The sequence below is a fragment of the Sinocyclocheilus grahami genome, unplaced genomic scaffold (genome assembly GCF_001515645.1).
Source record: "Sinocyclocheilus grahami isolate Dianchi unplaced genomic scaffold, SAMN03320097.WGS_v1.1 scaffold1674.1, whole genome shotgun sequence".
Classification (NCBI taxonomy): Eukaryota; Metazoa; Chordata; class Actinopteri; order Cypriniformes; family Cyprinidae; genus Sinocyclocheilus; species Sinocyclocheilus grahami.
The window spans coordinates 141724-158761 of NW_015506853.1; the positions used below are offsets into that span (position 1 = coordinate 141724).

Here is a 17038-nt window from a genome sequence, read left to right on the forward strand (position 1 = left end):
ATTACAAACAGGCTGCGTGAGTGCGGCAAGCATGAACGGCTCGTCCGTGATGCGAGATTCGCGCCGCATGGGGCAGAGAGGAGCGAGTATGAGAAGCATTCACAGACATGGGCTGTGTGTGCGCTCTTCTGAATTGGGAATAGCCAACATGCATCATGAAACAACTGTCCCTAAACTATAATGTTACTATAAATGTATATTTTGCTGTATGGTTATGACTCCAGAAGTTCGTATAGACCACTTTTATGGTGCTTTTTGTCACTTTTGGAGCTCAAAGTTCCTCATTCACCTCAACGCGGCCAGGATATTTTTCCAAAAATCTGCTTTTGTGAAGAAATTCCTACAGATTTGCAACAACACGAGGGTGAGCAAATGATGACAGCATTTTTATTTTGGGGCGAACTGTCCCTTTAAACAGCCCAGACTTTATATGACTCTTTTACAAAGCCAGCCCTGTTGCGTTGAGCCAAAGTGAGCATGGCCTGATTGCTAAGTTTCTCTTGGTGATGACTCCTTGAGTTCTTTGAAAAGCTGTTTGAAGCCAGTGCCCTTAAAGCGATAATAAAAAGACAAATGACTGCATCGCTCTGGAACATTTCAACAAAAGGCCTCTTCCTCCAATAGTCCTAGCCTTCACCTTTGGAAAAGGCAGCACTTTTTTACATCCTGTGGCACAAAGGCTTCTGTTGTAGTTTGAGGGGCCACACCTTGGAGAAGCCCTTAAACACATAAGCACATGGACTAGAAGACCAACTATGTATAGCACAGGTTTGTTTTCACTTAACACAGGTAGTCGGGTGACTTATTTTCTGTAGCCAGACTGTGTTGGTTACCGTTAGTAGTCTGGGCCGTGGCAAAGCCCAGTTAAATAAACACCGGCTGTGCGAGGTTTTGTTTGTTAGTTTCTAACACGTAGGACGTCTTTTGGAAACCAGTTGTGTGTTCTCACTTATGTTGACTTGGACTGACATGAAACCTAATAAAGCCATGGCTTTAACGTAATTTCACGCCGTTTATTATCACATACTTGAAAATTTTCCATAATTTTCCATATATGGTCCCAACCAGGTTCAGGAATGTTTTTTTTTTTTTGATAGACAATATCTGGCCCTGGAATTGATTTTCAAGGGCATTTTTTTTCCTAGCCAAGAAGTTTCTTATGCCCACAAAGGCTGCGTTTATTTGATCAAAAACACAGTAATATTGTGAAATATTTGTACATTTTAAAATAACTTTTCTATTTCAATATATGTTATAACGTAATTTATTCCTGTGATGCAGAGCTGAATTTTCAGCATCAGTACTCCAGTCTTCAGTGTCACTTGATCAATTGAATGCATCATTGCTGAATAATAGTGGTTAATTTCTTACCCATGTCACAACCCTTTTTGATAGACAATATCTGGCCCTGGAATTGATTTTCAAGGGCATTTATTTTCCTAGCCAAGAAGTTTCTTATGCCCACAAAGGCTGCGTTTATTTGATCAAAAACACAGTAATATTGTGAAATATTTGTACATTTTAAAATAACTTTTCTATTTCAATATATGTTATAACGTAATTTATTCCTGTGATGCAGAGCTGAATTTTCAGCATCAGTACTCCAGTCTTCAGTGTCACTTGATCAATTGAATGCATCATTGCTGAATAATAGTGGTTAATTTCTTACCCATGTCACAACCCACCCCTTAAAATGGTCTACCTAGAAACTAGCTTTTTTGTTTTGTTTTCTTTAAAAAAAATACCACTCAAGGAAACAGTGGTATATATAGTAATGTGGTGTTTTACCTCTAACCGTAATGGCTTCTTTAATTGATTGACATTATTTTAAAAGTTCTCCACACTCTTTTAAACACACAGCCAAGTAAAACAGCAATCTCTTTTTATCGTGCATGCTATTATCTTGAATATAAACGGCTATTAAAAAATACATTCTTTTGTCTTCTGGGAAGATCCTCTCTATTCGATAGAAGGCTGGTTTAATGCATGCACTTAGGACTTTTTTTTGTCTTGAACAAGCCTGTTTATGCTTCGCAAACCAAGTCTGCTGACTCTGTGAACTCAATGACTAGCTTCATTGTTAAAAGTGAAAGTGAATGCGCACAAATGTCTGAATGGAGCATCTCAACACTGTCATAACCTTTGATACATATTTATGGGTGATTCTTTGAAAATGGGCACATTTACATGTCATACTATTTGATTTTGTTTACTATATGCTACTTTTCAAACGATTTTATGTATAGCTTTTTTTTTGTATATATTTTAATTATATGTAATGTAATTGTTATATTTATAATGCATTTATATTATATTTAAAATACAATTTTGCCACAAACAAACAGGCATGAAATCATTATGAATGAATGAAAAATGTGTTTTATTGTTTTAATTGATTAATGATGTAATGCCAGTTTGTGCCAATTTTATTTTAAATATAATATAGATGCATTATAAATACATTTATATTATAAATGTATTTTAGGGATAGTTCACCCTTAGTTAGTATGGATGTATGTGTGTGTACAATAATATCAGTTCTCTATCTATACATATACTTAACTTTTATTTACTTATTCATTTATAAATATTAATTTATACATTTTTAGAAAATAATATTAATTGAAGAAAATGTTACTGTGTAACAGAAATCATGAAAATCACACTGCAAAGAAGTGCTCATTATGTCATATCCTACCACCATGTGAACATGAAATAGTCTTGAAAATGCAATCACTTAGTCTGTTACGCTACAATATCACACTTTATTATGCTTAAAAACATGCTGTGTGCATTTGGGTGCTTTAATGAGTTTTAAGCCGAGTTGTCATTGAGGCAAATGAAAGAATGCCATTCAAACAAGCACTGCAAATTAAAACCCTCATCTTTTGCATGATTACGTGCAACTGATGTTTGCATGTTGCCCATTTGACTTTGTGGCATAAATGCAAAAAGCTTTCCAGAAACTGACATGTTGGAATTACGAGAGCAGTATTTTTTCTCTTCATTCACTGCTGCGTTTGCATGCAGCTTATTGGTGATACATATCACCTTTCATTTTATTAATGAGTAAGTATCTGTCTTTGTCAGTGCGTGCATGCAAACGAATCATGCACCGCTTTGCTTATGCGTGCTTCTGATGTTGATCTGACATAAAGAGTGTTTATTATTGTGGTATAGTGTTTCTGAACATTGCCAGTGTTTCCTGTTTGACTTCTGCTGCAAGCACCAGAGATGCTAGATATAAGACTATGATGTTTGATACACTGACAAAAAGCAACAGATACTGTAATTTTTTTTTTAAATGCTTTAAAAAACACTAATTTGTCACTATTAAAGTCATAGTTCACCCTCAGTTGCTGACTTCCATAATAAAAAATACTATGGAAGTCAGTGGGGACCGGGAACTGTTTGATTGCCAAATTAATTTTTTTTTTTTGGGTGAACTATCCCTTTAACTGTTGTTTTACTTTTATTAAGAAGAAATACATATTTGATGATTAATGATCCCAAGTCATTGGATGCTCTGTAAATGCTTGTTTTGGAAGTCAGCTTTATTTTAACAGAGCTGAACATTCACCAAACAACCTCACAGATCTTTTCATCGTTGCATGATGATGTAAATTAACCTGGTTCATTGAAGGTGAACTGGCAGGAACAACCTGAAAGAATCAGACTTTCCATCACTATTCCACCAGTTTCACCCATTCAAGCCGATTTGCAGATCATTTGCAAACATGATTGGTGAGCACTGTCATACTGTAGGAGTAATTGGCCAATCACAGCACCACGGAGGCCCCGCCTCCTCTCTTCAGACTCTCAGTGAGAACACACTGAGATCAAAGTAGGCAGAAGAGATGCTGTTGAAAGAAAAAGTAGTTTTACACTTATTTGAGCTCCTATTGCTTTTATGTACTGTACTGTCATTTTTTTTCTCTCACCTACTTCGGTTTGACATCCCTTGTCTTCTAAGAGAAAACGGCCCTGATGTAAAAATATACCTCATGTTCGCAACAATACAGTGCAATTACAGTTGTTTTTTGTCTGTCTGGTTGATACAGGCCTGCTGTTTTTTCATGTAATTTGTTCCCTTCCTCAGGATGTGGTTTACTGGTGAACAGTCAGTGTGGATGAACGATTAAGCGAGAGAATGCAGTCAGCAAAAGCATGCTCTGCAGCTAAAAAAAAAAAAAGAATCTGTCATAGATAAAGACCTACAATATTCCTGCACATTTAAAATGCATCTAGAAGTGCATTAGCAATATTATGCAGCTATCAACATATTGTATAAATTAAGTAATATTATATCATAGTATAATTATATTAAATGTTATTTTATGTAAATTCTTTTTACAAATAGATCATCAAATGATTTATTAATAATTAAAAAAAATTCATCCACGTCATCCACATATTTTTTTCTTATGAAACTAAAAAATAATTCTCTTTAGAGATGCACCGATCGATCGGTCGGTCAGTCTCACTTCTTTCTGATTTCGAGCCGATCCGTTTTGTTACCAGCGGCACAGGCAATAACACCAGCCGCGCATTCTCGCTCTCTTCTGCCCGACGACCCCTTCTCTCTCACACACGTCTCATTTGCTCCGGTTAAATAGTGCTTGTATTGCGCATTATAGTCATTCCCGCAGGTTTCGCGCTTCTACCAAATGTGCACGCACCACCACTGATCTATATTAGTGGAGCGCACAATCCGCGCTCAGTCTCAAACAGTTTGTGAGCCACAAATACCAAAATGAGTGCATGTTTAACTGCACTAAAACGTTCAAATACATACAAAATTATGTCAAAATGCCCATCTTGGCGAGTATCCAGTTAAACACAGTCAGTTTTGGAATGTTAAATAGTTGAGAAAGAGAACGCATGTTGTGTAGCAGTATATTGGGTCCGTGGATAAACTCTTAAAGGGACCGCAGTCCAGTATTCCTGCTGCTGTCTGTCATATTAATCAAAGAACAAAAGACAAAGAAAATCACTTTCTGCTCTTGACTGAATAAGTTTTATAACTTTAATGGTAAGCATTAATCTGTATTTAATTTTTACAATGAAAACTACAGAAATCAAAGTAATCAAATCTAAAATAACACTGGATGTGTTACTTCACCTGAAAAACTTAGTTTCATAGCTCTCTTTATTCTATTGCATTTATTTGTGCTGTTGTTTGCCATTTTTTTATTTGTTCTTATTTTATTACTGACTTTTTACTTGTGTTTTTTTATGAAAATAAAACTTTGCGTTGAAGAAAAGTAGATTTTGTTTGTATATGCTGGCAATTATAGTTCTTAGAAAGAAAATCGGTATCGGCAGATCACATTAACAAAAAATCGGAATCGGCCAAAAAAATTGCAATCGGTGCATCTCTAATTCTCTTTAAAAATATCACACAGATGAGCAATTAACAACAAACAATAAAAATTTTATTTTTGGGTTGCTTTTTTTCTCCAGTATGTAGGTCTTATTCATTTTATCTGTCTGGCTTGGTAACCTCCACCATATCCGTTGTAGCAATCACACGTGAGTTGGCCTACGAAACATGATTGAAAAACCTCCCCCCATAGATCGACTCTATAACCATACAAGGAAACGGCAGTGCTGCAGATTTCTCGTCAATCAAAGCATGCTCGGGTTCCTTTTTAGTTCACACAGTCGCACACGTATATTTAGCCACCGTGTAAATATAAAAGTGCCGTTTTGTTCTCCGAAAGTGAAACTGGGTTGTGGCTGGTCTCTTTTTTTTTTTTCCCTCTCATGTCAGACATCACACCTTAATAATTCTCAAGCAGCTCTTCTAACCGACTCTGTCATGATAAAAGTGCAGTCAATCACACCCTTTACATGCTTTGTGCTTTTGAAAAAAGTGATGGCTGATGGCAGCCATTGGCAGGTGTTAAATTCACTCTGAGTTTCGCAAGCAGTCATGATTTGCTTAGTGTTTGTGATATAATTGTACATACGCTGTGCAAGGTCTTTTTAAAAAAAATTTTTTTTTTTGCTGAAACTGTCTATATTTCTAGCCAATATTTTACATCTCTCATGTTCATTAATTTTAGTAAATTTTGCACATAATTGCATAAAACAAAAATATTTTATTTTATTTATGATTATGTCCAAAATGATAGGATTGGTTTATTCGAATAAGATTTTTCAACATTTTTCATCCTCTGAAAACCTTTTTTAATGTCCATTATATTTTGTATATAATTTTTTATAATATCTTTTAAAAAATATATATTTTTTGCTTTTGATTCTTCTATATTTGTTCATTTGTTTATACTTGTTAAACAATTTAGAGTTTTGATTATTTTATATTGATTTTGTGTTCTTAATGTTTTGCATTCCATGTATGAAAAGTGCTATATAAATAAATTATTTATTATTATTAGATATAAAACATAATAATATTTGATTTTTTTTATTTAATAATTTGACTAATATATTTTTTTAATTATTAGCAAAATCTTGAGTTACTGACTAACTGACATTCTCATTATAGGTTCATTTATTTATTAAATTAATTCATATTAATTATACTGTCAGCCATAAAAAAAATAAAAAAAAACTCTAAAAATGCTGGGTTGTTTCAACCCAACGTTGGGTCAAATTTGGACTAACCCAACTTTTGGGTTAATTAAATTTTTTTTTTGTTGAGTCCATATTTGACCCAAAGTTGGGTTGAAACAACCCAGCATTTTTTAGAGTGAACATATTCTGTTTAACATGATTTACTTTTTTCCCCCCTGGGTTTATAATAGCATGACCGTTTTGTTTTTCCTTTTTGGATGAACTATTCTTTTTCATAGCAAAATGGATTTTGGTACGATTTTAGACTTAAGGCTATCAAGGTTAATAATCGATCACAATCCATTTTCGGTAGCATAATTTGAGACAGTTTTGCACTATGTGAAGTATACAGAGTAATTCAACTATAAAAGCTGCAGTAGATTCTGTGAATATTTTGAAGTTAAAACTGCACTGAAATTTCAGCAGCCTGGATTTTACATACTGAGGTGGTGTACACTGTAAAAAGTCATTAGTTGAACTTACTTGGGAAACCTGTGGAAACTGATTGCCTCAAATTTCTCAAGCAAATTAGTTTATCATTTTTGAGTTAATAAAACTTACTGTAACTTTGTATAGGAAACTTGTGTATATGTATAGGTTACCAGAAAACTTGAGTGTTGCTAACTCAATTTGACAAGTTCAGCAAACTTAGAGATGTAAGTTAAGCTTAGTGCACAGAACTCAAACAAAACAGTTCTCTTAACAAGTCTGCTTTGTTCACATTACTAGACAAATGTGTGGAAACAGATTGCCTTAAATTTCTCAAGTAAGCTGTACTCAACTTAAAGTTGAAGCATTCAGCATAACATATAATGAATATCTACATATTCTGTGCAGGGTTTCACAAAACTGCAAAGTATGATTTTTCATTAAGCACACCTATGTGAATAAGCATATACTATGTGGAAACATGGAATTGGAGAATTTTCATATTCCATAGCTTCCATATTTTAATAAGTTTTTCAGCAGTTGAGCTCTCTTTTCACTCAATAAACAAGTAGAACTTCCACGCATAGTGGGATATAATCCAACAAACTAGATGCTCTTAAGTACTGTTTACTAAAGTTGTTTAGTTTAACTATTGCATCCACCTGAAAGTTCACATAACACAGTGTAATTAAATAAATTCAACAAATTTGTAAAAATCAGTTATGTTTACTCGCTTTTCTTAAGTAGATTCAGTGATTGCTTTTTACAGTGTAAAATGGGTTGTGCTTCAGTTTGTGGACTGCAGTCAATAAACATATCCTTAATTTGACACTCACAGACAAGTGAACGTAATTACTTGAACAGGTTCTTAAATTTATTGTATTGTTTTTTTACAGTTGTCGTTCCTATAACAAATCTGCTTCCCATTATTTGAATTGTTATATAATCCGCATTTAACTGTAGCTAATTTACTCTCTAAAGACTTAAACCTCTGAATCACCAAGTAAAACAATCATCAACAGAAAAAGAGCATTGCAGTAAATGACGAGATGTTGCCGTCATGCGGGGTGTGTGTCTGCCGTGTCTCTGACAGATGCGCGATAGACTGTCAAGCATATTTTTATATCGTGCACATTAGGTCACATCCATAAAACGGACATAAAACAAAAGGGTGTAGTCAGAGTCTTGTGGAACAAATTAAGCAGGCTTACTAATTCTTCAACATAATACGGCCTCTTGTTTTTAACAAGCCATTCCCTGACATGTAACACTATCGTGTGTGTGTGTGTGTAAGGACACAAAGAGACACTAAATTTATTTCCTGTAATTTTTTTATATGCTGTGTGTTTTAGTATTGATCAGCCGATGCACAGCAAGGGTTTTCTATAAATGCTGTCCAGACTGTGATGGCTCTTTTAACTGTTGAAATTAATTGACAATCAAACGTTACCAATAATAGTGCGGAAGTCACAAAATTAAAATTAAAAGCAACCTAAAACTATTTGAGCTTTGTGAAAGACATTAAAATTTATATGGTGAACATAAGAGACGTTTTATTTTTTAAAAACGAGTGTTTGGCAATCGCTCATCCCAACACTGTCCAGAACGTCCATGTTAAGACCCGCCTCTTTGTTCTCCCGATTTTATTGAACATTATGAATGTGTTTTACATCCAGCATATCCTAGTACAACTTTTGGCAATTCACAGGAGCTTCTCGAAACACACAAATCCTGCTGGCTAGCCACCATGGGACACATTTTAAGATATTAAACTTCTGTTGAATATAATAGAGTCATTCTTTGAGACCTACAGGACAGTCTTTTTCACTTATTCAGCAGAAATGTTGTAAAGTATGACTTAAGCTGGTTTTGGGAAACTGATAAAGGCATGTCAGTCACAATATGAAAAGGGTGCTTGCTGTTCCTAAATGAAGATACGCACACACATGCGCCTGACCGTGCCGTGGCCCACAGTATTTCATGCCATGAATTCCTGGACTGAATCCTCGCTCACTTTGATAACACAGTGAGTTTGCCAAGCACTCGTAAATGCCAAATGCTGGGATCCTTCATAACACTGTTTTCAGCCTAGGTGTGCGCGCGTGTGTGTGTGTGTGAGACCTGTTGACTTTTGAGGAGTAGTTCTGTAGTCATCACTAATGATAAGGATGAAATATTCAACTGTTGAGTTTGTTATTCAGAGTTTCTGCAGGTCTTAAACTATTAATTCACAATTTTAAATTGGAGCAGAAAGTCTAAGATTCAAAGTCAAGTTGCATGCCTTGCAAAAATAATATCTTCCTCAGTATTTTTCTGGTACAAATACTTAAACATCCTTAAATCAAGATACATTTACATGAGATGCAAAATGAAGAAATTAAGTCTTGTTTTCTGATGATGTCAATGGTGTGTAAAAATTACTTTTTGCATTTGAATTAAGTTGATTTTTCTCTTTATTCATTTTGATCAGTTTCACAGAAAACTTATTCTGTCATTTTGCTTCTCAATTAAATGTATCTTAATGTAAATGTAGCTTAATGTAAGGATCTTTTGACATTTGCACTGGAAAACAAGACAGAAATACTGAGGAAGAAAATCACTTTTTTTGCAGTGTGATCAGAAGGTACAGTAAAAGTGGTTGGAAGCAAAGCTATAAAGTTATTTTTTATATTTTTTTTTATTTTATTATAATTTTTTTTAAGGTAATGGAGATTGGTTGGAAGTTGTGTTGCTAATGTAACTTGTGTATATAACACACACACACACACACACATGTATACTAGGATTGAATGTGCGTAAATGATTAAATCAATGTCAATTGTTCTGCCATAGGGAGACATGTAAGAGAGTAGCTATAGAAGACACTGGAGATTTCTCCCATGCTCCCAATAATTTCCAAAAACGTACATGGTTGCTACAGTTTCTTTAATCTGATGCCATCTGTTGGCTTCAGGTTTAGAGTTGTCTTTAGTTGAGCATATATGTACAGTACATTTACATAAAGCTGCATACACCTGGCATCCACCTAAACCTCACCAATGAGACCGGATCCCCATCCCGCTGCAGTCATAAGGGTGGTGCTTTATCTTCGCTTTTCCAGCTGTAATAATCGGCAAGAGCTCCATCAAGCTCTCTAAATGTCATTCTCAGAAAGTTCGATTCTTGTTTATATTACTCGGATGAGTGAGTGAGCGACGAGCCTTCTGACCTTCTCAGTCGATCTGACTCTTCTAGTTGGCAGAGATAGACTGAAAGGAAGGAGGTTAATTACATCTCCGTTTTCTGACCCACTTTCTTCCAGGTGTTTTATGTTGTTTGATGCATTGACTCGAGCCGGCGCGTAATGCGTGCTCTGACTCGAACGGACCTCTGGCAGGATGATGTAAAGCAAACATTCCGCCCTGCTTTGATTGGCATCTGTTTTTTTTTTCTGTGGCAATATGGTCACCATTACTCCTGCCGTCACATTCCCCTAAATCTGTAACAGACACGCATTGAGGATTATGTAAGCAGCAGGTTTTTGGCAAATGGTGCATTTCACAAGATCAGATCATTGCGTTTGTTGCAGATGGCCTGCAATCTTTTCTGTCCTTTTCTAATATAGACCTCAAAACAGCGTTTTTGGTTTCTGCTGCAGTCTGAAGGTTTCTAAAATGAAAAACATTGACGTTTCTTGGCATTTATAGCCCATGGATTGGTTTCTATTAAAACTAACAAATTTAACCAACTTTTTTTGCGTGTGTTATGGGATTGTCATATTAAAACTGGCTTGGAAACTTTTTGCCTTGCCCGCATTTATATTCCCTACTTTTCACATGGCTTTTATGTAGTTTTTATTGTCTTTTGTCCCAGGCCCAAATTCTGACTTTCAATTTTTAGATATGTAAAAATAGGGTGACCAGATTTCTCATGGTTCAATACCATGAGAACGGAGGGGGGTTGATCTATGACCACGATATGAGATTTTATTTCAGGATATCTAAATTATTTATATATGTATGTATGTATGTGTGTGTGTTAGGGCTGGACAATAATTCGATATCAATATGTATCGCGATATAATTTTTTTCAATAACGGTGATATGATTTTTAAACACATTTCCGATATTTCGATATACATTACCAGTTGTATCACTCTAAAAGCGCCTCCTGCTGGCAGAGAATGAGTTTTCATTTTAAATAAGCCCCCGTAAATGGCGCATCATGCACGTGAGGTTATCTGACGGAGAGACGCAAAGCAAACGCTGCAAATCCAATGCTGAGGCTCCACTATTATTATTGCATTTCATCTGTCCCACTTATTTATGCGCGTTTGTTCATGGGAAAGTGAGCAAGACACGACAGTGATTATAGTTAAATAAGATGAAAGTCATAGGCTATAATATAAAGAAATTAGCTACATTTATTTATTTAACTCTCTGAATGTCATCAGTTACATTAACACCCCATCAGAATGCGCCACCTAGAGTTTCCTGACTGAACTATATATTTATTTAAGGTGGCTGAATCTGGCTAGTGCTAACATCACTTTAACAGTCTTGCCGTTTGGTGGGAAAGGGTATTATTTGTGGCCTCTCATGAGCCAGTGGCTCCTAATTAGCGAGGCCTGTCATGTACGTGAGATGAATGTCTTTAAGGACCAGTCTTGGGCTTTAACTACCCTGATTGTTTGTGTTTGGAGACATTCAGCTTTATTCACAATGCTGGAATGGTCAATGGCTAAATGCACCATGTTCCCATTCCAGAGTGGGAACACCATAGACTCTATTCTCCTTGAATTCAAATCTGCCAGAGTAAAAGAAGCGATAAAGAGCACTTTTGTAACTAATGAATGTGTAGCAGAAGCAGCTCTGTTTTATTGGCCCGTATAAGTTTGAATGCTTCATAAGATAAACAGTTATTGCAGAGCATGACACGGTTTGCTGTAAAAGCTCTGCTTTTCTCTTGGGAGGGAATGCATATTTTTGACCTGCGCTGACGTCAGAAATGACACTCTCGTTTTAAATATAGCTTACTTACTCTCAGCCTGAGAGACCAGATGCTGACATGTTTTATTGCATTGCACATGTTCAAAGTCACGAGGAGATTTCATGAGTTCAAAGCTAATTAGCGTTTACATAAAGTGTCCTGGCAATTAAAGACAGCATGAAACAGCATTCGCAAGGCATTAAACAAAAATCAGCATTGTATTGTCCTTTACATGTATTTTATTTCTTCGGGATTTGTGGAAAGTGCAATATTCAATTATTGATAAATATTTTTCCTATGTTATTAAGCATACAAATGTTGTTCATAAGATAAACAGTTATTGCAGAGCATGACACGGTTTGCTGTAAAAGCTCCGCTTTTCTCTTGGGAGGGAATGCATATTTTTGACCTGCGCTGACGTCAGAAATGACACTCTCGTTTTAAATATAGCTTACTTACTCTCAGCCTGAGAGACCAGATGCTGACATGTTTTATTGCATTGCACATGTTCAAAGTCATGAGGAGATTTCATGAGTTCAAAGCTAATTAGCGTTTACATAAAGTGTCCTGGCAATTAAAGACAGCATGAAACAACATTCGCAAGGCATTAAACAAAAATCAGCATTGTATTGTCCTTTACATGTATTTTATTTCTTCGGGATTTGTGGAAAGTGCAATATTCAATTATTGATAAATATTTTTCCTATGTTATTAAGCATACAAATGTTGTTTGTCTTGATATTTTCTGGAAATAGTTTTAATGGCTACTTTTGTCTTTTTTTCTGTCTAGGTGGAGGAGGAAAACGGAAAGGAAGAAGTAAAAAATGGAGGGAGATCCTTCGTTTCCCTCATATCAGTCAGTGCACAGAGTTGAGCAAAACCATTGGTAATGTATCAACACTTTGTGTGTCTTGTTTATACACTTCCTGTCATTTTCATGCTCCTTGTCAGCTGTGCTGTTGTTCTGGCCAAGTTGCTGTTCGCCATTGTTTAGCTGTCTCAGAGTTTACATTGCCATTGGCTTAATCCCAGTTTGCTTACAGTCTGAGAAATAGCATCTGAGATGAGAATTGGCGCGTCCCAAATTACATTGTTGAAAGTAGTATGTCAGAGGTGCCTGGATGCCATACTTGTCCCAGTGGAGTTGCAAAATATGTTTCCTTGCATGCTGTTTGGTCTAATATTGCACACAATCCCTTGAGCAACAGAAGAGGAGTGACTGTTATCCAACTTTTTCAATTTCATTAAAAAACTTAAGTCACCCCAGCAACATTTTTCAAACTTTTTAATTTATAGAATACACACCAATTCTGTTCAATAGTTCTTAAGATTTTGAATGTTACTGAAATACAGTTAAACAAGTAATGTTTTGAAATATATTTACAATACTAAAATAGGAAGCAGTTATTTAAATGTATATCAAAATGTAATTCATTCTTGTGATGCAAAGATAATTTTTCAGCATACGTAATTTTCAATCATTTTCAATCATAGCGACAGCATGATTCTTCAGAAATCATTTTAATATGATGATTTGATGCTCAATAAATATTTCTTATTATTATCAATGTTGAAAACTGTTGTGTATTACTCACCTTCATAGCACTCCAAAACTTTGACTTATTTCTTCTGCATAAGGTGTTTTGAAGAACTGTTTTTGTCCCTATAATGAAAGTCAGTGGTGTTCAAAACAGCGTTGGTCCCTACTGGCTTTCATTGTATGAACAAATTACCTTCTTTTGTATTCCATAATTAGTGGTCGACCGATATATCTCCAAGGCCGATATATCGGCTGATATTTGGCAATTTTTAAATATCGGCATTGGCTGATAAGTTTTTCTGTTTGGCGATGTGTTCGAGGCGGGACTTTTATTTTGACGGAGCTGAGAGAGCGGCAGCGCTCACATTCTCTCTCTTGTTTACTGTCGTTGTTAACAGTTCTGTCTAATACGGATAGAAGTCTGTTTAAAAATCAGAACGGTTAAACAAAGGAATTAATGTATACAAAACGTATTATAAAGATTGCTTTTATATTATTAGTAATAGAAAGGCAGACATTATAATACTTTTTTCGTTTGCCGTCAGCATTAAGCAAATACGCATTAATATCATTTAAACAAATCTTTGAATGACTAATGAACATTTAATTTCACAAACCTTGCGAACTTAGTCTAATCCAGCTGTGAGATCTTGTGAAGTGTGCATTTTTATCCAGCTTGATCGCGTGTTCACTGTGTGAGGATCAATGAAATATTCATGTCATTTTCTCTTTGTGCTGTATGTAAAATGAGTGTTACCCTGGCTTTATTTGAAAAAATATGATTCCCAAATCCCAATGCACACAAACTTCCCAGAATACTGAGTGCCCTGTTGGTTACAGTGTTTACTTCCTTTTTAATTATATTTGTATTAAATATTTATTTATTTGTGAAAAATACTTTGTCATCTAAAGTATAAGTATGTTTATTTTACACATTTATTTTTTAATCCATTGTCAAATTATTTAAAATTTCTTAAATATTAATTAAAATTAAAAACAAATTATATCGGCTTTATATCGGCTATCGGCCCCCCTGCTTTCGCTGTCTCAGAGTTTACATTGCCATTGGCTTAATCCCAGTTTGCTTACAGTCTGAGAAATAGCATCTGAGATGAGAATTGGCGCGTCCCAAATTACATTGTTGAAAGTAGTATGTCAGAGGTGCCTGGATGCCATACTTGTCCCAGTGGAGTTGCAAAATATGTTTCCTTGCATGCTGTTTGGTCTAATATTGCACACAATCCCTTGAGCAACAGAAGAGGAGTGACTGTTATCCAACTTTTTCAATTTCATTAAAAAACTTAAGTCACCCCAGCAACATTTTTCAAACTTTTTAATTGATAGAATACACACCAATTCTGTTCAATAGTTCTTAAGATTTTGAATGTTACTGAAATACAGTTAAACAAGTAATGTTTTGAAATATATTTACAATACTAAAATAGGAAGCAGTTATTTAAATGTATATCAAAATGTAATTCATTCTTGTGATGCAAAGATAATTTTTCAGCATTGTCGCATGATTCTTCAGAAATCATTTTAATATGATGATTTGATGCTCAATAAATATTTCTTATTATCAATGTTGAAAACTGTTGTGTATTACTCACCTTCATAGCACTCCAAAACTTTGACTTATTTCTTCTGCATAAGGTGTTTTGAAGAACTGTTTTTGTCCCTATAATGAAAGTCAGTGGTGTTCAAAACAGCGTTGGTCCCTACTGGCTTTCATTGTATGAACAAATTACCTTCTTTTGTATTCCATAATTAGTGGTCGACCGATATATCTCCAAGGCCGATATATCGGCTGATATTTGGCATTTTTAAAATATCGGCATTGGCTGATAAGTTTTTCTGTTTGGCGATGTGTTCGAGGCGGGACTTTTATTTTGACGGAGCTGAGAGAGCGGCAGCGCTCACATTCTCTCTCTTGTTTACTGTCGTTGTTAACAGTTCTGTCTAATACGGATAGAAGTCTGTTTAAAAATCAGAACGGTTAAACAAAGGAATTAATGTATACAAAACGTATTATAAAGATTGCTTTTATATTATTAGTAATAGAAAGGCAGACATTATAATACTTTTTTCGTTTGCCGTCAGCATTAAGCAAATACGCATTAATATCATTTAAACAAATCTTTGAATGACTAATGAACATTTAATTTCACAAACCTTGCGAACTTAGTCTAATCCAGCTGTGAGATCTTGTGAAGTGTGCATTTTTATCCAGCTTGATCGCGTGTTCACTGTGTGAGGATCAATGAAATATTCATGTCATTTTCTCTTTGTGCTGTATGTAAAATGAGTGTTACCCTGGCTTTATTTGAAAAAATATGATTCCCAAATCCCAATGCACACAAACTTCCCAGAATACTGAGTGCCCTGTTGGTTACAGTGTTTACTTCCTTTTTAATTATATTTGTATTAAATATTTATTTATTTGTGAAAAATACTTTGTCATCTAAAGTATAAGTATGTTTATTTTACACATTTATTTTTTAATCCATTGTCAAATTATTTAAAATTTCTTAAATATTAATTAAAATTAAAAACAAATTATATCGGCTTTATATCGGCTATCGGCCCCCCTGCTTTCCAAGATATCAGCATCGGCTGTCAAAAAAACAATATTGGTCGACCACTTATCCATAATACAGGTTTTGTTAAGACATGAGGTTGAGTAAATGATGGAATTATAATTTTTCAGTTTTCTTTCTTTAAAAGTATGTCCCTTTCTATTAACCGCATGGTATATAAACTGACTGGCCACTTTATTAGGTACACCTGTTCAACTGCTCTCAAGAGCATCTCTGAACACACAACAGATGGTCTACAACAGCTGAAGACCACACCGGGTGCCACTCCTGCCAGCTGAGAAAATAAAACTGAGGCTACAATTCACACAGGATCACCAAAATACAACAGAAGAGTGGAGAAAGGTTGCCTGGTCTGATGAGTCTTGGTTTTTGCTGCAATATTCTTGCAGCAAATATTCAATGTTCAGATGCTAGGGTCAGAATTTGGCATAAACGACATGAACGCATGGATCCATCCTGCCTTCATAGTTCAGGCTGCTGCTGCTGCTTGTGAGCAAACTTTAGGCCCCTTAGTACCAACTTGACATTGTTTAAACACCACAGCCTACCTGAATACTGTTTTTGAACATGTTCATCCCTTTATGACCACAGTGTGCCTATCGTGTGATGGCTACTTCCAGCAGGATAACGTCACAAAGCTCAAATCATCTCAGACTGGTTTCTTGAACATGACAATGAGTTCACTAAACTCAAATGTCCTCCACATTCACCAGATCTCAATCCAATACAGCAGCTTTGGCATTTGGTGGAACAGGAGATTGGCATCATGGATGTGCAGCCCACAAATCTGCACCAACTGTGTGATGCTGTCATGTCAATAAAGACCAAAATCTCTGAGGAATGTCTGTAGCACATGGTTGAATCCATGCCACAAAAAATTAAGGCAGATGTAAATGCAAAAGGGGATCCAACCTGCTACTAGCAA

General features: G+C 35.3%; 1 pseudogene; it reads left to right on the top strand.

Moving 5' to 3' along the window:
• LOC107571961 (G protein-coupled receptor kinase 5-like) overlaps nt 1-17038 on the top strand; it is a 55259-nt pseudogene that overhangs the window by 16722 nt on the left and 21499 nt on the right.